We start from the raw sequence: 12,365 nt of genomic DNA on the forward strand, positions 1-12,365 counted from the left end.
GTCGATGGACAGAATGCAGAACAATGTCATACATTCACCCCAGTACAGAGATCTGGGCCTAAATCCATCATTTTTCTGCACTCCACACCACCCCAGTTCAGACATGGCCATATGCAAATCAGCCTTGCCCCTGTGCCTCATGGAAACAGTCCAGCCCGAACTGCCAAGCCATGTTTTTCCTGGACCGGAATCAAGCATCCTAGGACCGGTTTCTGGTTATCAGCCGTCATCAGCCAGGATAGCTTGACTCCAGATTGCAAAGATGGGGCTGGAATCGGAGCAGGTTGGCGCTGGGGGCGCAGCTCCCAGGAATGTGTGCAGTCTTTGTGGGCCAGGCCGTTTCAGGCTACCTGTTGTCCATGTATCTGAGCACAGATCTCTTAGTTTGCTTTCATGCTCTGTGAAAACAAAGATTCTTAGACTACCTGCGCGTTATTAAAGCTTTGGTGCTCAATTGTTTCCGCTCTCATATTTTTAATTAAATGATTTAGGACTCAAAGTAAAGTCACAACATCGTTTATTCGTCATGGCTTAACCTGGGCAGCCTGCCACCCTGTGCATCGTTACTTTGCTGACCTACATCCGGTTCAAACTTTAGTTAGGAAGAGGGTAGGGGATGGGGGGGGTTGAGAGGTCATGCACCTCCTGCTGTAATTTGTATATTATCTGCAAGTCACTCGCTCCAATCCAAGTGTCTGATTAGTCATTTATTGCCTTTCATTTTATAGCACTTAATACCGTGGCGTGGGCTTCAAAGAACTTTGAATAGTAACATTAGTTATTTCCTATCAACACCGGTACCCTTTTTACTGGCCTTGTTAAGATGAGAGGTGGTGATGTGAGTCCAGCTTGTTTTTTTGAAGGGCTGGTCTCCCCCCCCCACCCCCATCCTCGTTCGTTACATCCAAGGGAGCTCCCCCCCGCTTTAATTTGATAGATTAGTGAGCAGCTGGACAGCCTTTCATCTTTTAGCTGTCGAGACATTGCCTACCATTCATTCGGTAATAGTGTTTTTCATCAAACGTTTTCTGAGACAATTCATCCTGTGATAACTGATATGAATGTTCAATAATATCAAGGCCCTTTTGAACATAGCAAAGAGGCAGTCCCTCTTTTAGGTCGAGCCTGGGCAGCGCATGCGCTGCTCTGGGAGGCATGCTGTATTCAAGTATGGACCTGAAGCTCCGCCCACTCTCTGTCCATATTTTTCATTGGCTTGTTTACAATTGGTTTGGGCACGGGAGGGGATCCTAGGGTGGAAGGCCACCAGCGTTCGCTACAGAGGAGGGTGTTTTAGCCTAAGAGAAGGATCTCAGTTTATTGGCATTCAGTTGTAGGCAGTTGGATGTCATCCAATCTGCGATGACTGTCTGGTTGTTTTGAAACTTGGCAGCATCTTGTACGGAGTTATTGGATTACGAGACTTAAGCTGTGTGTCATCAGCATAGGAGACCACAGTCAGACCCCTGTCGTTTGCTACTGCTGCTAGAGTTTGAATGTATATATTGAATAAGGTGGGGCTCAGAGCGGAGCCCTGTGGCTCCCCTTGACCCACGGCATGCGTCTCAGAGCTGAAGGGGGGGCAATCACTTGGAACAGATCTCTCTGCTAGGAAGGATGAGAGCCAGTTTAAGGCCACCCCTCTGATACCGATGTCTTGTAAACGCTGCTAAATGATCTGTTAAGACACCGTGTCACATGCCGCGCTAAGATCAAGAAGATTCAGAGCTGAGGTGAGACCTTCCTCCAGGGAGCTCCAAAGATGTTCGGTAACTGCCAGTAGGGCAGATTCGGTGCTATGGCGTTGTTGGACACCATTCTGCAAGGGGTCCAGAAGTTCATTAGCTTCTATGAACGTGGTAAGGATGGAGTTGATGTAGGATTCAGTAATTTTAGATACCAGAGGGAGAAGTGAGATTGAGCTGAAATTTTCAGGCTTGGAGTCATCCAAGGTGGATTTTTCGAGTAAGGAGATCACCTTGGAATGTTTGCATGCAACAGGGATTGCAGCAGAGGACATAGACAAGTTCATTAAGTCGCAAAAGGGGGTAGAAGCTGGGGTAGGAATTTCTGGAGCTGATCTGATTTCATTTTTATTACAGATGGTTGACCAAGCTTCCTGGGAAAGTGCGGGGGAAGTGGAGAGAGAGAGGAGCCGTTGGGGTTATGGCGCCAGCATTGTTATTGGTGGGGGAAGGGGGGGGGGGGGGGGGAGAGGTTTTGCTGATGTCCTTGACCTTCTTGACAAAGAAAGAGGCGAGTGAAGGAGAATGTATTGGGTTGCTCTGAGTTTTTGAGATCTTTTAACAAGGAAAAGATGTGTTTAACTGGATTGCTGCTATTTGTAATTTTGTATGCGAAGTAATTGGCACTTTATTTTCCGATGGATTTATGGTAGTCTTTGATAGCCACCCGATATTGTGTTTGAAGAGCTGGGTCATATTGCAGTCTCCACGCCTATTCAAGGGCCTTGCAGTTTTACCTGGCCTGGGTCAGACTCTCCTTAAACCATGGACTGGACTGTGTTCTACAGCTGTGGGGCAGTTTGGTAGGGAATGTTTAAGCCATTTAGACAGAATGCTGTTAGCCATTTCAATGTTATCAGGGAGGTGCGACCTCTGAAGTTTTGTTGCTCTACATACACAGCCCTAGTAGATTTGTAGAAACCGTGTAACGCTGTGTGGTATGAGATGACATTAATAAATGGTTTACAGCATATGAGTTGGCCCTACGTACGCCTATAGTCCCAGGGGAGGGTTTGGCGTTAATTTGTTGAAGCACATGCCAGTTGCTGGAGGGGTACCCTGTAGGCCCCAAGGGTAGCTGACCAGATGAGATCTGCTCCAATGAAGGAAGCTCTTGTTACCAAGTTTGGTCTATGTCCAGGGACGTATCACCTGAGTTTCAGGGATACCCATAAGCATCCACACCAATTATGGGTGGATTTTGTGGTAGGGAATCAAGTTAAATTATTATGATGGGCTTTATAATTTGATGATGACGGAGCACATACTGAGCAATTGTTCTACAGAGCTGCACCAGCATTTAATTGATTCAAAGCTAACTGTACCCAGAGAGCTTAGGAAATATGCTGAACCTCTGGATCAGCACTAGGGTGGCTAAGAAGGTATCAGAGAGACCACAAGAAAGGTGGGATGGGTCCTCCTCAACAGAAATATAGGGGGAATGGGGAAGCTAAAAGAACTTCTCTAAAGGCCTCCAAAAGAGTTTCCAGGGAAGGGAGACCAATTACTATTCGGACCCTGGGAGGGAAATGTGGGTGTAGTTGGAAGAACCCATGAGGTCTTACCAATCCCAGTGCTATGACTGTTTCTAGTCAGGGCACAAGAGAGAAGACACCACATACTCCAAAAAGAAACAATCCCCACTAATGGGCCAACCCCAGGTATTGTCAGTTTAGTTATGGGAAGAAAGTTGTCCCGATTAGCAGGGGGGGGCAGTGTAGAGGTTACCTCAGTGACTGGTTGACTGAGAAATGACACCTAAAGCTCACATGCTTGTCAACACTAAGAAGTGGCTCACCTTCAATGGACAGATGGTGGAGGGGCTGAGAAACACTGGAGCCAGCATGACTACTGTTAGCTTCCCAACATGGTTTCAGGCGGGTGCATAGCACGTAGATGGCTCTTACCATGGTGTTGGACAACATACGAGTGCAGGTGGATGCAGGGTATACCACTTTCCTCATCCTACTCGATCTCACTGCTGTGTTCGACACCCTCTCCCCTTTGAGATTGGTGGAGCGTCTCAGGGAGATAGGGGTGAGCGGACGGGCCCTGGACCTTCTTGCCTCTTTTCTTAGCCACCGGTCTCAAACCATTAGATTGGGTGACTTTTACTCAGAGTCCTTCCCCCTTGTCTGCGGAGTGCCTCAGGGCTCGCCTCTGAGCCCTACCCTTTTTAATATCTATGTGGCCCCGTTGGCCAGGGTGGTGCAATCTTTTGGACTTGAGGTGCTGTCTTATGCGGATGACGCGCAGATCATTGTTTCTATCACCCAAAATTAAAGTGATGTTGCGCTCAATTTTATGAACTGTATGACCGCTGTCTCCACATGGATGGTTCAAAATTACCTGAAACTTAACGGTGAGAAGACTGAGGTTTTGATTTTCGGGGACAGTTCTGACACCTGGTCCAGCAAATGGCGGCCCATCTCCCTGGGCCCCTGCCCCACCCCTGTCTCTCAAGGAAAAAATCTTGGAGTGGTGCTTGACACTGGCCTTTCTATGTCTCGCCAGGTATCCAGAACTGTTGCTACCTGTTTTGGTCTTATCCGGGTGATGAGAAAGATTTCCCAGTTTTTGTCCGTTGAAGCCCGAAAAAAGGTTATGGTGGCTTTAATTTTAGCCAGACTGGACTATTGCAATGCCCTTTATCTGGGAATAGATAAGGGCAAGTTGCGCCGCTTACAGCTGGTACAAAACGCCGCGTCTAGGCTTGTATTGGATCTCCCCAAGCGCTCCTCGACCTCCTCTGCTCTCAGTTCATTGCACTGGCTTCCAGTGGACCTTAGAGTCTTGCTTAAGACTCTTTGCCTTACCCTAAATGCTTTTTATGGACAGGGCCCGGTGGGTATAAAGAATATTTTTCACAGGTACGCCCCTGCTAGGAACCTCAGGTCAGCCAACAAAAATTGGCTTGTGGCCCCTAGATTGAAAAGGATGAGATGGGGGGGGGGGGGGGGGGGGGGGAGAGCTTTTTCACTTGTGGCTGTCAAGGCGTGGAACGCTCTCCCCGTTTCCCTCTCGGGCCAGCAAGCTCACTCTAACTTCCGTAAGATCCTTAAGACCTGGCTTTTCTCTGTAAAGTAAACTTAAGTATGCATGCTGGTCGTGCCTGCGGGCCCGTCTGTTTCAGAGCGCCTTGATGCCCTTGGGCTTAGTTCGCGCTTTATAAATTCTTTTTCATTCATTCAGGTGTTATCCTGTGTCTCCAGAGTAGGTTATCCCTGATGTTGTCCACCAAGTTGTGACATCAGACAACCAGATAAGCCACTATCTAGTGGTTGTATTCCCCTGGAGTTGGGTGTGGTCTCTAGTTCTCTGAGAGTAGCTGTGAGTTGAGCAATGCCTGTAGAACGTCAGCTGGAAATGACCTGAGCACACTATCTGGAAAGAGGTGGAACACAGGTCTCACTGAAGATGTTCAGATTGCCTGAGTGGGTGCTGATGACCACACAGTCCATGGCTGCCCATCAGGTGAACCAAAAGGACCTGGAGCCTGAAACAGGGCCTCAGGTGCTTGTGAGAAAGAAAATGGTCAGGGGGCGTAGGATACCCGCCCCAAAAATTCCCAGTCTGGCTGAACCTGAGGTTGAGGCACTGGAACCTACAAGGAAATACGTTGCTGCCTTGTGAGACCTACCAGAAATAGCTGGGTGCAAAAGACACACAATTGATGGACGGAATGCAGAACAAATCAAAACATTCACCCCCAGTCAAGAGATATGGGTTAACTCCATCATTCTTTTGCCCACCATGCCACCCCAGTTTAGACCTGGCAATAGGCAAATCAGTCTTGACCCTGTGCCTCATGGGAACAGTCCAGCCTAAACTGCCAAGCCAGGTCCTCCCTGGACTGGAAACAAGCATCCTAGAACCGGTTTCGAAATAGCTGGGTGGCAAGCTGCAGGAGGACCATCCAAGGCTGAGTTCTGCAAGGCGCAGGAGTAGTGCCTAACTCTTGGGGGCCTGTGGTGACACCTCTGGTGATCAACACATTAACTGAGAGAATGGACTCCTTTATAGTGACCATAAGGTCCCCTAGCCTGGATCAACCACTGTTTTGGTGGTACCCCAGTTCTACAGGGCCTTCTTACTGGAGTTGCCTCAATTACATTCCTTTGGCAAGACTTCTGGGTCAGGCCAAAACCTTTGACCGCCTGGTCACCCACTTTTATTGACCCTACATAAGGACTAAGTCACATGTGTTTGGTTGGTCCTAAATTATAAGCCAGGCCAGTTGTAAGTCGGGGATACATCATAAATCTCCCCTGCAGCCTTTCCCTGTGGGTAGATAGCTCTTTAAGAGGATGGTAGTTAATATTGTTGGGCCTCTGGGCCCCAGCACGGCGTTAGGGAACAGGTGTATCCTAGTCTTGATGGACCAAGCCATAAGGTACCCTGAGGCCATACCCCTGTCATCAGTTACTTCACCTGTGGTGGGTAGGGCTCTAATGGGAATGTTTACCTGTGTATGTTTCCCCAAGGTGGTTATGTCTGACACTGGCACCAACTTTATGTCTGCCTACAATAAGGCCATATTGGAGGAGTGTGGGGTAACTGCAAGTTCTCCACAGCTTACCACCCCAGTCAAGCATGCTTGTTGAAAGGTTCAACAAGATGCTGAAAGGTATGATTATGTTTCTGTCAGCGCCCCTGAGACGTACCTGCTCTTTGCCTATGGAAAATTCCACAGAATATAGTGGGCTTCAGCCCCTTTACATTTCTGTTTTTCCATTCTGTTAGATGACCTCTCAATATTAAGAAGAAGGAATGAAAAACGTTTGATAAAATAATTGCATTAAATAAAAGATGAGATTAACTCTCCAACACACTGGATTTATGTAGTTGTTGTGACTAAAAAAAGTGAACATATTAACCTCATAGCTGCTATTAAATATTCCTCCCCAGTGCTGCGCTGTCCATTAGAACTAGTGCTGAATGGACGTTCAATGGTCGTGCGCAGCACTGGGGAGGTAGTGCTGCCGTCGGCCAATGCACCGAGGCAGCACTTAAGGGGTTAATGGCCATGTGGGGGATATAGTTTTGATGTTATTTTCTATAGATCCCTCCCCACAGTTGGGCCTGACTGGATCAGACCCCTTTTTTGGTGAAGGTCATTCATGTATTAGGCATCTTGAATTGATTAGTTGGTGTTTTTATAGAGATTATTATACTGACATTTAGGCTGTTGTAAAAAATGATGAATTGCTGTGTTTTCAAGCTTATGGTGGGTTTTATCATTTGAAATTTTTATTGGGTTTCATATATGCACTTTGTAATATTTTGGTCTGATGACCAAATAAAGTTTACTGATTAGAAATGTCACTAGTGGGCTGCAGCACCCATTGTGTCACCCACTGCAGTGACAGTGCAAACAGGACTGAAAGCCTACCCTTTATAGCCTGACTACTGCCAGGGACTGTCCAGGACTAAGTTTGAAATACAGTCAGGGACTTGGGCAAAGACTGGTGGCTGGGTGGGAAAAATAAGTAGAAAGAGGAGTACAGCAGGGCCCAGGATCACATATAGAGTCAGGAAAAAAGGTATTCAAAGTGGAAGCCTGCACAAGGGAACAAGATGGTTAAGACTCGGAAAGGACAGGCACTCATGTGGCAATTTAGCATTTAGACTAACTACACCCAGGGCGGGCGTGCAAGGCATATATACCTAACAACATTAACAATAAAGGGAATGTGGGGTAAAGCACTCAGGAGCTCCACATGGTACGACTGAAGCTCAATAAGTTCGACACACACCATTGCTGTTACAGATACTGATTGCAAATACCCACATATAGGATATAAATGCAAAGGCAGTGTCTGTGGGGCTGATACCTATGGTGATGTTATAAATGTAACTCTAAGACAATAGTCACAGTAGACAAGAAACACCACCTAGACTGTTAGGTATTCCCACAGATCATGGCGATCAAAAAGGTACTTGCAAGGCAGTACCAGCAAGGACATATAACTAAATACACAGCCACAATAGACCAGGAGCTAGCAAGGAGGAGTGTTTAATGGAAAAGAACGGAAACAAGGACACACTTGGCAGAAAGCAAGTTACAAAAGTACAAGGAAAGTAGAAGCAAGAAAGTAGAACAGAAAGACAGCAAACTAGGGACTGAAACGGGTAATTGGGAGAAAAGATGGAACTGGAACAAAGGAAATATAGGAGAGTGGATTCAATGGTGCATTAAATAGTACTTGTTCATGAATTAAAGAAACAAGGAATAGCCAGGGATCAGGAGTCAAGGAAGCACTGAAGACAGTACTAATTGAGGAACAAGTAATACTATAGCTTAGGAACTAAGGTGACACTACAGGCAGTTGCTAATTCAGAAACCAGGATAGCTACAGCTCAGGAACAGGAATCAAGGAAACACTGAAGGTAGTGCTAGTCCAGAAACAAGGATTGCTATAGCTAAGGAATCAAGAGAGCAATCAGGCAGTGCTAATCAGGAACCAGGAATAACTGCAACTTAGGAACAGGAAGAAGAAATAACTATAGCTCAGGAATCAAGGAACATCGAAAGCTCAGGACACACGATTGGTCTCACTGGAACACAGCTACAATGACCAACAGTGGACTGAAAGAAGCTGGGGCTTAAAAGAGCTCACAGTATTCACATGCATCAGGTGTGAGCAGGCTAGCAGCAGCCAGCCACAGGTGAGCTGAATTCCTCAATTCAACCTTGGCCAGCCGGGGTGCAGACAAAGCAGTGAGCAGGAATTCTAGTTAATGGAGTATTGAGCATGAATAGGCTGGCTTCAAGCATGAGCAGGCTGGCTTCCACAAAACCTGGCATGTGCTGGGAATGGATGGCAATGTCCAAGTAGCGTCCAAATGGCGGAAAATCAGTAAATACACGAAGGGGGGGGGGGGGGGGGTCCGGAAGCACATTAGAACACTGGAAAGTCCCACAATTCGGCTCCCTGTTGGAGGGCACAAGAGCGCAGGGAGCAAATTGTGACAACTATGCTTTTCTAAACTTCAATTTAGATTTGCCCAAATAACCCGTTTTGACAATACTAAAGCTTTCTTTTAAATATTAATAAGTCACCCCTAAGTTGCCCGTGCTAGTCCAGAAACAAGGATTGCTATAGCTAAGGAATCAAGAGAGCAATCAAGCAGTGCTAACCAGGAACCAGGAATAACGGCAACTCAGGAACAGGAAGAAGAAATAACTATAGCTCAGGAATCAAGGAACATCGAAAGCTCAGGACACACGGATTGGTCTCACCGGAACACAGCTACAATGACCAAGAGTGGGCTGAAAGAAGCTGGGACTTAAAAGAGCTCACAGTATTCACATGCATCAGGTGTGAGCAGGCTAGCAGCAGCCAGCCACAGGTGAGCTGAATTCCTCAATTCAACCTTGACCAGCAGGGGTACAGACAAAGCAGTGAGCAGGAAATTCTAGTTAATGGAGTTTTGAGCATGAATAGGCTGCTTCAAGCATGAGCAGGCTGGCTTCCACAAAACCTGGCATGGGCTGGGAATGGATGGCAATGTCCAAGTAGCGTCCAAATGGCGGAAAATCAGTATATACACGAAGGGGAGAGTCTGGAAGCACATTAGAGCACTGGAAAGTCCCACAATTCGGCTCCCTGTTGGAGGGCACAAGAGCGCAGGGAGAAAATTGTGACAACTATGCTTTTCTAAACTTCAATTTAGATTTCCCCAAATAACTCATTTTGACAATACTAAAGCTTTCTTTTAAATATTAATAAGTCACCCCTAAGTTGCCCGTGCTATTCATGATGCATGGTATTTTAAATTAAGACATGTAAAAGGTCAATATTAATATTCTCCTTACAGTGAGACAGCACCAAACTCTATTTTCACTGTAGCAATGTTGGCTGTTCCACAGAAGAGCATTTGAAAGCACAATTACATTTAATAATGTTAGCTCAAGCTAGGAAACAGCTACAGAGTTCATTCTTGGAGTTTTTAAATGCAATGTTTATTACAAGCCCTCTTGAGTCTGTAAAAATGTTTTGGTAAAGGTACTATTATAATATTACCTTCTCCCTCCCTAAACACTCTGGAAGCCCAATTGCATGAGCTCCCAACTGTCACCTGGTAGCAAAATAGCCCACTTGACTAGGGTGTGATTGCCCCAAGAGCAGGAACAAAACACCTTGAGTGTGGGGAGGTATTGTGCCCTCCTGACAGGATGGCCTATATGCTGTTTGCAGCAGAGCACACAAGAAATGCTGCAAAAGTGAGTTGGGTTACTTCTGGCAACTTTTACTCAATTGGTTATGAAGTGGTCAGGAGTTTCCCTCACTCACAGGGTGGTGTCAGGCATACACATGGCATCTCCCAGTACCCTCCAGAGCACTTTCTGGACCCGTGGAAGACCCGAAGAGGACAGAACCTGCTGTCTGTGACCTGAGATTAGCCCAGGAAACTGGACCCACTCTCCCTCTTGTACCCAGGACAAAGAAGTGGACTCCAAGGGTTAGATGGTTGACTCAATAGGTAAATCGATGTTCATGCTCCGACAGATCCAGATAATCCTTGATCCTGCTCATGTAAGAACAGTCCAGATGGAACTGTCAAGCCATGTCCCTTCTGAACAATCAGCCCCAGCCTGGTTTCAGACTACTGGAGCCTCATCAGTAGGGTGCAGCTTGGTTCCAGTGGCACAGTGAACATATGCCACACAGAGGAAAACGATGGAATGGGATGCAGTGTAACTGCAAGTGGTTGAGATGAATTCAAGCATTCCAGCCATCGATTTTTTAGTTTTTTTTCATTGTGACAGCCTAAGTGCTACAGGTATTCCCAGACATGGGTCCTGCATTTATTGTGTTACAAGCTACACCCTATTGATGAGGCCCAAATAGGCTATTCATAAAAAGGTCACCATTTAAATTATTTTGTTGAAAATCCTTTTTTACTGTGGCAGACATATTTGCTTATGTCAAAGAGTCAGGGCAAAACCCGTCTTTGTGAGTTCATCCTCTGTTAATGTTATACTGTTATCCATTTTACTTATTGTAGTCCTGTCTAGAATGCACTTTGTATTAACTATTTTATTTGATTTATAAAGGTGTGCGATTGATGCCCTTTCAAGAATCGTTAATATTGATGTTAAAGCAGTTTGATAGCTATTAATGTTCTTTCTAGAAAGGTTACTTTGATGTCCCATTTTGTTTTATTTTCTTAGCTAACCCAAGTTCTAATTATTAGTTCTATTAAGTATATGAGGATGCTGGATACCAGTCAGTAGGTTAAACTTGTAAAATATTTCGTTATAGTCCTGTAGTGCCATTGATGCCTGGGAACGAGCCCTGGGTTCTTGTTGGAAGAGTGATATAAAAGTATATTATATTCATTTTACAAAAGTGACAAAGTGTAAACCTGTGCCAAGTTCTCATTTGGAAGAAATATGTATACAAGCAGGCTACAAATGCATGTAGTACTTGTGCAATTTAGAAGCACTCTATTTACTCATTTAGAAGAAGCTGTATTTATTAAATGGTCACACATTTATCTAGCAGTATTGTCAGGAAATGGCACACATTCCTTTAGAAGCAGTGGGTAATGTCCAGAAATGGGCCATACCTTCATTTTGGGGTATTCGTTTCTTGAATTGGATCTTACTTTCTTTTAGGAGTAGTTATTTCTAGTAGTGGACCATACATTCCTATCGGAGTAGTAAGCTCTAGAAGTGACTCAGATGTTAATTTTGACGAGATACTGTCTAGAAGTGTGTGGCTTATTTGCTTAGTGGTTATGCTGTCTGGGAAAGGGCCACACATTACCTTAGAGGTAGTGATTAGTGAATGGCAGCAGATATTCCCTTTGGAGTTTTACGTGTTTGAAGGGGCCATAGTTGGCATGTTTCTTTAGTCGTTGTGGGGTCCAGAGTTGGACTGCCTGAGGAGTAGTGTTTGCTAGAAGTAAGCCAGGTCTACTTTTAGAAGCAGCAATGCCTCAAAGCGGGACATGTCTGGACATAGGCCTTTAAGGGAAGTGATGCCCTAAGGTGAACACGTATTCATTTGAACTGTGTTACACCTGCATGTAGCCGTTGTAATGTTGAGCACTGACTACATATAACTTTACGTTTTGCTACCATAACTTTACGTTTTCTTACCATATTCCTATCAAGAGAGTTTGGCAAAATGTGTCCTGGTTAGTACTTGCAAATAAAAATGCACCCTAGATACTCTTGCATTGGGATTCCATTATGTATGCTAAAGGTTTTAGACGGGGCCACTAGAATGATGCTGTGGTGGGAGAGGACTAAATTATACTGTAAGAAAAGGCAAATTATACGGCGTAATGTGGCACATTTTGGGTTAGTATTAACTCATTATTTTGGTATTTTAATGCATTAGCACTTATTAGACCAAGTTTGTACTCCTTTAGTACACTTTCACACCCTAATACAGAAATAAGCAAAACAGTCAATTTTTGTAAAGGACCTTCCTTCCACTGTGCAGCAACGGGTGCTGCTCTGCTTTGAGTAACCTTTTATTTGTTTGAGATAGAAACATAATGTTTTTTTGTTGCTAAAATCTTCAGATTATACAGCAGATGATGGATCATGTGTCAGATGCGGCAAATTCATAATTATGCAGAAAAGACAGCAGCCACTAAACC

General features: G+C 45.2%; 1 protein-coding gene across 1 annotated transcript in view; it reads left to right on the forward strand.

Annotated features, from left to right (window-relative positions):
• GPATCH1 (G-patch domain containing 1) overlaps positions 1-12,365 on the forward strand; it is a 425,367-nt gene that overhangs the window by 20,847 nt on the left and 392,155 nt on the right. The window lies entirely within an intron of this gene.

Source organism: Lissotriton vulgaris, chromosome 12 (genome assembly GCF_964263255.1).
Source record: "Lissotriton vulgaris chromosome 12, aLisVul1.2, whole genome shotgun sequence".
Taxonomy (NCBI): domain Eukaryota; kingdom Metazoa; phylum Chordata; class Amphibia; order Caudata; family Salamandridae; genus Lissotriton; species Lissotriton vulgaris.